Here is a 12299-nt window from a genome sequence, read left to right on the forward strand (position 1 = left end):
GGCTCATTTATCTCCTCGCAGTCTGTAGCAAGTTAGATATTCACACAAAAAAGGGTAATTAAATTAAGCACGGGCAGACTTGCAATGAATTTCCTTTGCAGGACCAAGCTCCAAGGACACACAGTGTGCTGCAGCAGGCATTGTTAACTTGCATTGCTTCATTAAGTACCCTGGTTGTTGTATCTTTTAATACTATTAAATCGAACTGATACAAGGTTGTCACATCCAATACAATTGGAGGGTCTTCTGTTTTATCATCAGTAAGCACTCACTGGTCCCCCGGATGTGGCGTCCCGCTCTCGAGGCACCAGAGCGGGACACATAGTGCACCGGGATCACTGAGTGCCAAATCTGCCGACAGGATAGCTGCGCTCACGCAGCAGATCACACTACTGGGGTCACCCTGTGGGGGTTGGGAGCACCCAACCTTATGCCAGTACTGGGGTCACCCAGCATACGTGATCCTCGGCTCTGAGGTCACACAGGCCATGGGCACACGGAAAGCACACAATAAGCACAGACAGGGAGATAGAGATGCTACTTCCTGGGTCTCTGCTACAGGGCCCACACGTGCACACAGAGGCCCCTTTTATTGCCTTGAGCCATGACTCCTGTTCTTAATGGGGCAACACGCCACAGTTAAAGGGGCGACACACCACATCCCTCCTTTATCATAACCAAACAAAACAGTCACATTGGCCCTACAACTGAGCGCAAAACTTTGGTGCATTCCGGTATGCACACCACTACTATTATGCATGTATCTAACCACAGCAAACCTCGGTGCTTTCCAGTCCGTGCACCCACACGGTTAATGTCTTTAGCAGACCCGCCCCCCCCCCCACAACCCACTTGAATCACAGCAGCTCTATATGCCTCGATCAAAATGTCCACCTCGGGAATCATGCTCCGGTCATCCTTCCTTTGCTGGAGACGCCCAGAGGCTTAGGCAGGGTAGGGCCTGAGGGGCAAGGCCCACCCAAAATCTGTAAATGCCCACTCGGCAGCACTGTGTGGGCATTTACAGATATTTTTGTCAGCGCAGTGGGCCCAACTACATTAGCATCAGGCCCCATTTGCTAGACAATCCTGGCTACGCCTCTGGAGACGCCCCTGGCTACTTGTATTGCTGCAGGACAGGAAGAATACATCCTCGTCTTCGTCATCCTCAGCAAAGTCAAACTGCATTCTCTGTTGCTCTGCCAGCTGGATCGCGGCTGTTTTGGGCGCTTTCCTACCCGTTGTTTGTCTCATCTCCTCCCTGGAGGTGCTCCCTGCTGCTGGCCCCACTGGGCTGGCTGGTGATGGGGCTGGGCAAACCCTTGCGGAATGATCTTCTTTCCCGCACCTCCCGCAACTATTTCCTTTGATTGGGTACTCATGTGCGTGTGGCAGGCCTCATCCACACTGAGGGCATAACATTGCGCCCGTCTCCTTTCGCGGGCACTCCCCTTTTCTTGCCAGCTTACTTCCCTGTCACTTGCCCAGGACACACATGTCCTCCAGGGATGTCATTTCACCAAAAGTCCAGGGGTAGCAGAAGTGACATCACACAACCCTTGAACCCCTGATGACATCACAGGAAGTGATGTCATTTGACCTCGCCCCGAAGTGATATCGCGGGAAGCGATGGAACACAACCTTTCACCCGTTGACAAAACAGGAAGTGGCATCACATAGCATTGTACACTACGGAAAATATGGTTACAACATCACTATAATGTGATGTACATTTCATACAAGAATGGATCGCCATTTGTATCATTAAGATCAGTGTATATAGGCCAATATTACTAAATTACTGTGAATGCAAGCAGACGTCCATGACCAAATGATAATGATGTATTATTATATAGCCCTTACGCTTAAGCGCTTTATATAGAAAAAATGTACACCCATTATCACAACACCTGTGTTGGTACTCATTTATCGACCTCAGAAGGATGAAAGACTGAGTTGAGGCATTTAAGAACAGACTAAATCAGTGACTCTCCCCCCGAAGTGTGCCTGAAATAAACCTTTGATGAGTCTAGGAATTATTGTATAGAATTCCAGAAAGACACATTATTTGGTTATTCCTATTCTTTCTTATTTAGGGTCAGTGCTGAAAGTGTTAGACTTGTGCCACTCCTGTTCTTATTTTTTTTTTTATTTTTTAAAGGGGCCAGAACAAGAAAAACTTTTTTTTTCTTTTTTTTTTTAAGACAGAGGTCGCAAGGGAGACCTCAGCAGTCACAGTTTCGACCTCTGGCAACCCCTAAATGATGTCCCTGACGTCCTCCAACTTCACCCGCTGCACAGGAGCTTGCAGCTTGAACTGCTGGAGATGTCCATGGCCGAGGCACGCTCCTCCGCCAACTTCTGGCCGCGTCCCAGTTCCAGGATTCAGTCCAGAGTTAATCCTGGCTCCTTGAGGACTTGCGTCCGCAGCTTGGCAGAGCTGCATCCATACACTATTTGAGCCCTGACCTCGTCATCCTCAAAGTTACCCAGAGCGCAGGACAGCGCATTGTTCCGAAGTTTGCCATGAAACGCATCTAAGCTCTCCCCTTCCTCTTGTCTCGTGCATCTCATCCTGAACCGCTCATAGTCTCGATTGATCATGGGCATAAAATGTTAATTCAGTGTGGCAATCGATGCGGCATATGTCTGGTCTCTGGGCCGCAAAGTCTTGTTTCTGCGCTGCTGGGCCTGCTGAGTATAGCAGAGTTGTCAGTTTCGCCCTTTCCTTGATCTCAACTGCCTCAAAATACAGCTCAAGGTTCTCAACCCACTGTGATGCTAGAAATGCATTGGAGAGTCAGGGCCTCCATGTCCTTGCCCTGTACTCCTTTTATCATGTGTGTTCTTTGTTATTTTTTGCACAGAAGTCCATGCGGGACTCCTGGCAGTGCAGCTCTTCCTCTTTTTGGTTTGGTGAACAGACCCTTGGGATACCCTTATGGCACCCATGGGTAGGGGTATAACCCTGTATGCCTAGTGTATGTTTTCGGGCACCTGTGTGTGGCCCACAGAGCAAGGTATGGGCTGGTGGCAGCTCCATGCTGAATTAGACAGGTGCTCCGAGTATCCTCCATTTTGGGATACCCAGGGCCCTGCCATTGGAATCAGTTGATTCCTGATAGGAAACAAGATGGCCCCTGTGGCCTCTAGCTTTCTATTGCTTGTTACCTTGTTTTCCCCTGACTCTGTCCCTTCCCCTGACTGGCTGTTGGGTGGAAGTTTCATATATGGTAGTGTGGGGAAGTCCAGGCCAGACTGGCTGGATCCTTCCCAATGACTGTATTTTGTGCGTACGCCCGTGGGGTGGGACCTGGGTGAATGGAGTGTGTGACCAATATAAACTTCATGTTATGGGTGTCTGGTTTCTAGTATGTAACACAATGAATAAGACAGCCCTGCCTGAAACTGGTATGAATACAGTGTGGAGTGCTGATTGGCTGGGTGCTTGTCCCAATCCACATTCCTTGTTGTGAGTGTCTGGACTGAGAAGAATGGCCTGAATGCACTGTGAGCCCGATTGGCTGCCTGACTGCCCTTCTGAATGATTGGTTGTCTGAGTGTGACCCAGCAGACTGAATGAGAGACCAAACAGTATATCTGGGGACCTCTCACTGATGGAAATCGTGCAGCAAGCTGAAGTCGAAAACTTGATGCATACCTTGAAGCCCAGCTGGAAGAAGAAGGCTTTGCTGCTGCTTTCCTTCTCCACAATCCAAAGGCTGTTGTGTCTCCAAGAAGTGATCCAAGAGAGGACCTGGCTAGGAGACCTCTTCCTGATCTACGAGAGAACATCATGCACCAGCTAACCTTCACCAAGGCTCCCTGGAAGTCAGTCATCGAAAGGTTGCAGACCAGAGACGGGGGCCACCGAGGAATCTCAAGCGAAGCGCCCCGACATTGAAGTCCATCACTGTCGACGACCATCATCGCCGATGGGAGCCGCAATGCTCCATTGCCTAAGACATTTGAATCAAGGACTCCCTTGCTCATCACCATCGACTGCTTTGTCCCGCCGGTGAAAGTTAAGGTCGCCACCAAACTGAGGAGAATCCACCAGTGGGTTTCCCACCACCCCAAGTACACAAAGCCACAGACGAAGATCCGAAAGCCAGCCGTGGTCGAGTCCCACCAACCGCCCATGACCCGACGCCCTTGCCGGACCTACGGTCTACTTTGACTCTTTATGGCAACAAACTATCGTCGTTGAGGTGCACCACATGCCTCATCTTCGCAGGACGTCCACGACTGATCGTCGACGAGCACCGCAAGGGCCGAAGCTGCTGCCTCAACAACATTGTTCCCCCTTTCTTCGAGAAATCTCGAGGATACGTGGCTCCTGCCTTAAAGGGAGTTCACTCAAGAAGGATCTGTCGATGACCCGTCGTCAAACTATGCTAAAACAGGTACTTTGGGGTAGTAAAACATTTGTAGAAGGAAATGAGACTCTGCTAAACAATATATGGTCTGGGCTTGTCAGTATATCTTTATTTACAGGTTGCCCAAGTGGGGGGATCCACACACAGAACTGTGTCTAGGTAACGAGGCAAGTATTCTGCAAATTGTTTAACCAACTTGTTTTTCTCCCAAGTCTATGGTTGATACCTTTTGCTATTAAGTTGTATGCCATTTGAAACTGTCAGCAGTTGGTACATTTTAATGGAGTCAAAGAGTAATTGTGGTACCACATAGAAATTGTACATTTATCATTATTGTATTGCCTGAGCACAAAGTGTGTTATTGTACGCGTATATAACTTGAACGCTATTTATATAAAGATCTGTGTTATCAGTAACATAGTGTGTGGACAATCCTGTGTGGGGGCTTGAGGACTACACTGTACTTAAGAACCAGCCCGCTTCACCTCCTGAGAGGTTAAGCCTTGATTGCTCGCCCATAGCTACCAAAAAGAGAATCTTGGCTGGGTTGCTCTGTGCTTCTACTCTGCCATATAGAGGGCTTGAGTAGAGATAACCAGTCTTTACACCCACACTGTCCAACAGGGTCCCAGACTGGCAGGTGCTTCTACCACATGAAAGGCGTACAGTGGCGTCAGCTGTCCATTCTCCACATGTTTAGGATTGTCAGAATGCATGTAACTTGTTTACTGTACTAGCAGGCTCGGACACCCACTCATCACCTCATGTGTTTATTGTATTCCTCTGTAACTAAGCTTGCCACAAGAAACTGCGCTGCAATGCCTTTGGGCTGTATGTGCGCTATACAAATGTAAAAAAGAAAAATAAATAGAATTCTGTCGATACGCCCCTTGGGCGTCATTCTCCTCATCCCCCATGATCAAGGCCGAAGTTGCACTGAGCCCTGTCATAAGAGTGCCCAAGCACTCACTGGGAACCACTACCATGTGGTGTCCACTCACCCGCGTATCACCTCACTCGCACTGCCTCCAGGATCCCTGGGCCCCTCCATGTAATCACTTCACTTGGATGTCCCAGAGGTCTCCTGCTACTTGAGCGGGCAGAGCACAATCATCCACGGTGCCCATGCACTAAGATCAGGCCTGCATGTGCCCCTCTGACCGCACCCCCACCAGGAAGGAACATGTTCACCCTCCCTCTCAGATCTGGGGCTGCGGGGGTCTTCTCCCCTTCAGGGTTGTCCAACGCAGAGCACAGTGAATCTCACCTCTGGGCAGCCCAGTCAAGAGGCTGTATATGGTGTCCTTTTTCTGTTTTCCTGCTCCAGGTACAGCCAATACTGGGCACGGGCATCCACGTGATTCTTGCCTTCCCCTTCTTACCGGGATTGCTGGCAACTGCAGACGAAAGGCTCCAGCACAAGGCATCCATACACCCCTTCACCGCCGCTCGGCTCAGGCTTGGTTGGGGTGGGCTCAAACAAACACGTGGCTCCTCCACCCCCGCTTCACAGGGACATGTCAGTGCTTGGTCCAGGCTTGGTGGGGATGGCCACAAGCGAACACTCAGCTCCTCCACACTCCACTGCGCAGGGAAATTGGCCCACTTTGACTGACAAAATTTCCCTGTTGGGGGTGGGGGGGTGGCGATTGGCATCCAGCCAGCCCCGCGGGGTGTTATGGGACAGAAATCAAGGGGTTGCCGTGGAACACCTGCACTTAAGTGGGGGCAGGGCGGGCCATACCCGGACCATGCAGACCCTTGCCACCTTGCTGGCACCAGGGTCCCACGGCATCATGGCTTGTAGGCCTGTGCTCACACGGTGCGGGCTTGCAGGCCTAAATGAGACACAGGATCAGTCATTCCCCTATGGAGTCTGCAGCCGACCTGACGCATGTTCCTGCAGTTGCTCCTTTTATTGGCTTGGGCCATGACACAGTTATACACGTGGGAGGGCCACACATAACACTAAGCCTCTTAAAAGGGCAACACACTTGGGAGGGTTACACACCACAGGTCCCACACTGGCATTTTGTGTTTTTGGTTCGGGCATTGCCATGTAGGCCAGTCCGAGCCTGACACTGCACTTGCACATGATGTAAAGAGCTTGGCTCTCTGGGGCAGACGGCTGCTTGAATATCCTCATTAATTTGGCTGTTCCATTTAAGTATCATGCACAGTCACTTTCCCGAAGCCTGCCACTGTTTGGTAATTTCCCTTGTTCTATCAACATTAGACCAGAAGTTCTAAGTAATTGTGTGTCGTGTTCTCAAGAGACCAGTCCTGAAATAAGGAAGTATTTATTTTTATACTGATTTTGACAGTGCAACATCATCCCATTGACTTCCATGTACGTTCCTCAATTTTTCACATGCCACAAAGGCATTTTTTGAGGTAGCTCCTTCGTCAAAATCTATAAATGGCTTTCTCTCACATAAGTCGCTTATCAGGAAAGTCGCTTACTAGGAAGTTTAAAAGTCAACAGTTAAATGAAAAGGGAAACCTTTGGTACTGTTGTGGTGGTCAGAGAACACAGTCACATGCCATTTGGCTCTGAGTAAATGGTGTCTCCACTCCAAAAGCATTTTTGACTGCAAGTATCTCCTTCTCAGTGACCCTATGATGCAACTCAGATGGTGAAAACGTGTGAAAGTGGTAAGCCACCGGATGTAGTAGTCCAGAGTTCGAGCATGCTTTAGACAGGACTGCACCTAGGACAAAAGAAGAGGTGTCGGCCCCCCCAACAAACAGAATATCTACATTGAGGTGCTGTACTATCGGGGCAGAGGTAAATGCAGTCTGAATTGTGTCGAATGTGGGGCGCTGTTGCACGGCTGGGAAAATGGCTGCTGCCTGAGAGAGCTCTGACACAGGCCGAACAAATCCTGTTTATTATCCTGCATTGCGACTGTACTGGATAATATAATCCTGAGTGCGGTGCACTGGAAGACGTGGTGCTGCAGTGGAGAGGTTCCCTGTCTCCTACGAACCTGCTTTTCTGTGAGTGGGCCTTGTCCCTCCCAGGAGCGCAACTCTCTGGATTGAAAGCAGGAACCCAACGTTTTCAATTCGCCCCTGCACGTCAACCCTTCTCCGCCCACTCATACACAGTGACTCTGCCTCTGAGCAGACCACACCACCCAAGAGCCCTGGGCGAGAGAAAGAGTCTGCCGAGCTGATCTGCTACTGACTTCCGAAGCCCAGATCGGCTCCACCGACCTAACGGTCCATGCGCCCTGATATAAATCTCCTACAGCTGCAAGTGTGGATTGCGGCACCCGTCAGCCACGGGCGGGATTCCATCCTGCGCTGCTCTGCTCCGAGCAGCTTCGGGCCTGGCTGGCTCAGGTGACCCAGCGACTCTTGCGCCCGCCCTCACATAGTGACTTTGCCTCCGAGCAGACCCACCGTCCAACAGACTAGGGCGTGAGAAGAAGCCAGCTGCTCCTGATTTCTGAAGCCCTCTGATCGGCTCCACCGACCTGTTGGGGGTCTGTCCTTGGGCCCCCTATGCGTGCCCGTGAGCCCCCAACCCAACAGAGCTCAGACGCACACGTCCGTTAGGTTCGGGCTCCCCGGTCGCTCTGCGGTTCCGGGAACGCCCCGTTTATTTAAGCCGCACGCGGCGACGTGCAACGTCACGCCGCCGCGTGCGCAGCCCTTACGGGGCAACGCCACACTCCTCCTTTTTCAGGAGGACACACAATTACTTAATTAGAGAAACATAACATATCACACATCAGACAACTTGCCCATCCTGGACCCAGGCCTCTTTTACTGTCAGCCCCCTCACCCCGGATGACTCTCCAGCTGTCCCAACACATACTCACTGAGGTAAGCGGGTTTCCCTCGCCCAGTCCTCTGGGGGTACCTCCCGCTCACCTCCGGCACCGACAGTCCGTCACCAGTAGCCTCCCGACACGGAGAGCCCGGGGCACCGAGAGGGGGGCCATCTTCCTCAGGGGTCTCGGCAACACCAGGGTCCAGAGGGGGTTCAGTTCTCGAGTCCCCCAACTTCTTGAAGAAGCTGACGTTGCGGGTGACAGCCGTCCGCCCATCGGAGGCCGTCACCATTGACCCCTTCACAGCGACCACATCGAGGGGCGCCGGTTCATAAGGCAGTGACAACTTCCCGTGAGGATGGCGGTTCCGGATGAGCACCTCATCCCCGGGTTCCAGCCGCTGGGGCCGCAGGCCCCGTCGCACGTTCTCTTGGCTGATCCTGGCCAGTCGGTCGGCCTCCACCTGCTGGTCGTTGATAACCCCAGGCTCTCTCTCCTGTACCTCCGGCAGTAGACCCCGGGGGCATCGCCGTAACAGCACTTCCGCCGGGGCGACACCAGTGGAGGCATGGGGGGGTGGTGCGATACACTCGCAGGAATTGATACAAAGCCCGTTGGAGGGACTGGCCTTGTCCTTGCGCAATCCGAAATGTCTTGTTTAGTGTTCGCATCAGCCTCTCTGCATCGCCGTTGGCCCTCGGCCACAGCGGGGATATCTTTCGATGTTGGACTCCACAGCTGGCCAGGAACTCCGAGAAACGTTCGCTTTGATATGGCGACCCATTGTCCGAGCACAGTGTCAGGGGAAACCCATGGGTTGCAAAGATCTTTTCCACGCCGACCACTACATGCTCGAATGCCACCGATTCCACAACTCCACCTCGGGGTATCGGGAGTACTCATCGACTATGGCCAGAAAATGGGTGCCCACGGACGTGGACCCAAAATCGGCATGTACGACCTCCCAGGGCCTGGTCCCCCGAGGCATTGCCTCGATAGCCGGTTCCCTCTGCACCGGGGAGGCGGCCTGGCACCATACGCAGACCGCCACAAAGTCATCGACCCTTCTCTCTAGCTCCGGGAACCAGACCTTCATCCGCAGCCTCACCTTCGTCTTGGCAGCACCCTGATGTCCGTGATGGGCCAAAGCGATCACCTCACCCACTTTGGAGTGGGGGACCACTATGCGATCCCCCCGGAGCAGGAGCCCCGACTCAGAGAAGGACAGCTCATCTTTCACCTTCCATAGCTGTTCAAGGGCGGTCTTCGCCTCATGGGTCCGCCCTGCGAGCGCCTCCAGGACGAGCTTCCACGACCCGCTCTGCATCGACTGTTTCAGTATCTGGAAGCACCAATCCTCGGCTGCCGCGGCCTCCAGCTCCGACAGGGGCAGTGCATTTGGTGTTGCTCCCTCCACCACCATCCTGACATGGTCGTCCGCTTCTTCTGCACAGGTGTCTCCTGCCACTCCCCCACCTACTCCGGGATGCCGGGAAAGGAAGTCCGCTGCATTGTTGGCCCCTGGCCGGTATACCAGCGTGACCCCGTATTCCAGCAATGCAAGCATCCATCTTTCAATTCTGGCCGGGGGCTTAGATGACGAGCCCGCCAGAATCGGGAGCAGGGGTTTATGATCAGTCACCACCGTCACCGGACGTCCCAGCACATATAGGCGAAAATAACGGCATCCCCACAAGACCGCCAGGGCCTCCCTCTCGATCTGGGAGTATCGCTGCTCCGTTTCCGAGAGCGCCTTACTGGCGTATGCAACGGGCCGGAGGTTTCCTTCACGGTCCACCTGGGTCAGGACCGCCCCCAGGCCAAACGGACTGGCGTCGACCACGATCTCCGAGGGTAGCGCCGGGTCGAAGAACGCCATGGTGTCCTCCGCTGTTAGGGCGCCTTTGATGTCCTCGAACGCCGACTGTTCCAGTGGACCCCAGTGCCAGGCAGTATCTTTCTTGGTCAGAGCTCTGAGCGGCTCAGACCTCGAGGCCAGGTTTTGGATAAACCGACCACAGTAGGTCACCATGCCCAGAAAACTCCTCACTTCTGACACGGATTCCGGGGGCTGTGCACTCTTAATGTCCTGAACCTTCCGTGGGTCGGGTGACACCCCACCCTCCTTGAACACGAACCCAAAGAATTCTATTGACGGGCGCAGGAATTCGCATTTGTCCCTGTGGAGGGTGAGACCCAACGATTGCAGCCTCTCGAAGGTTTTGGCCAGGCGCTTCAGATGGATCACCTCCGTGTTGGCAAACACCAAAATGTCATCACTGATGTTGAGCACCCCTTCAAGATCAGCAAGTGCACCCCGGATAATGTTCTGAAACACTTCGGCAGCCGACGAGGCCCCAAAACTCAACCGCTTGTACCTGTAGAGTCCCCGGTGGGTGGTGAAAGTCGTTATATACCGGGACTCAGGATGGAGGACAACTTGATGGTACCCTGCTCTGAGGTCGAGTTTAGAGAAGAACCTGGCCCCCTGTACCTCAGCAATTATGTCATCGATGGTCGGGGTCAGGTGTCGCTCCCTTTTTATGGCCTTGTTGGGCAGCCTCATGTCTACACAGATGCGAACGGAGTCCGGCTGTTTTGGTTTCCTGGCCACGACAATGGGGGACACCCATGGAGTTGGGCCTTCCACCTTCTCGATGATGTCCAAGGCCACCAGGTTGTCCAGTTCCTTGTCGACTTGCTCTCTCAGATGAAAAGGAACTCTCCGGTGTTTCAGGGCGATAGGTTGTACTGAGTCGTCAATGTGTAGCCGGACTGGATCACCGGTCATTCTCCCAATGCCATTGAACAGGGCTGCGTACTTGTCCAGTAGGTCGTTGATGTCTTCCAGGTATACTGAGTACGCAAAACTCACTATCCCGAGCGCCTCCGCAGCCGCGCAGCTTAGCAGGGTGTTATTGCTTACAGGGGTGACGTAGAATCGTGCTCTGATCTTCGATCCTTCATGCTCCACCTTCGCCACGAACGCTCCGTCCAGCGGTATGGGCTTGAGTCCACTGAAGGCGAAGATGCGAGCTCTTGGCGCAGCCAGGCTCGGCAATGGGTCAAGAGCGTCATAATGTCCCCTGGCCATAACATTGACCGATGCTCCTGTGTCCACCAGCACGGGGACAGGCGAGTGATTCACCTCCACTACGCATCTTGGCTGCCTCCTGCTTTTGCCTTTTAGGACCCCCATGCTTGAGACGAAGAAGATGTTTTCCTCCTCCTCCGTTTCAGCCTCCTCTGCCTGAGCCTCCTCTTCCGCTTGATCCACCTGGGCCACGTTGGATGGCCGGGTTTGACGCGGAGTCCAGACCCGGGCAGGACCTCTGGGTACCATGACAGGTAGCGCCGACTTGCACACTCTCGCGAAGTGAATCGGCAGGCCACATCGGCCACATGTTCTTCCTGCGGCTGGGCACTCTGTGGGGTGGGGGAGGTCATAGCCACATTTCTGGCAGGATTCCCCCGACCTTCCTGCCCTGTCTCGGGGGGGCTCCGCCAGGCCTTCTCGTTCCTCTGCCGCCCCGCCACACAGTGCACACCTCTTCGGCTTTGATCGAGCGTGATCCTGCTTCCATCTTGCTCGCCCGTGCCTCAGCCACTTCGTGACATCGACCCAGCTCTAGTATACGGTGCAGAGTGATTCCCGGCTTCCTGAGGACCTGTCTCCTCAGTTTGCCGGAAGAGCATGCTTGGATCAGCATTGTCCGTATCATGTCCTCCGCGTCCCCCCACGCGCACCCCTGGGAGAGGCGGCGTAGGCGGCCGTAAAACATGTCCAAAGTCTCATCCTCCTTCTGCTTGGCCGACAGCATCACAAATCTCTCGAAGTCCACGTTGGCAAGTGGAAGGAAGTGCGCAAGGAGAGGCGCTTTCGCAGCACCATAGGTCTGGTCCGCCGGAGTCAGCGACTCGAAGATCTCCTGAACCGCGGCTCCCGCCGAATACAGCATGGTGGCTACCATGCTGTCATCATCATCCACTCGAGCAGCCCTGAAGTACATGTCCAGGCGGGCCACCCACCTCCTCCATCGGGGCCCCAAACTGGATGGAGGGCCCGTAGGATCGAATTCTGGTATCGGTTGCAGGGCCGCCTGGGCTCTAGCTTGAGCCATGATGGGGCCGACAGGCT

Source organism: Ambystoma mexicanum, chromosome 1p (assembly GCF_040938575.1).
Source record: "Ambystoma mexicanum isolate Mex_15411 chromosome 1p, UKY_AmexF1_1, whole genome shotgun sequence".
NCBI lineage: Eukaryota > Metazoa > Chordata > Amphibia > Caudata > Ambystomatidae > Ambystoma > Ambystoma mexicanum.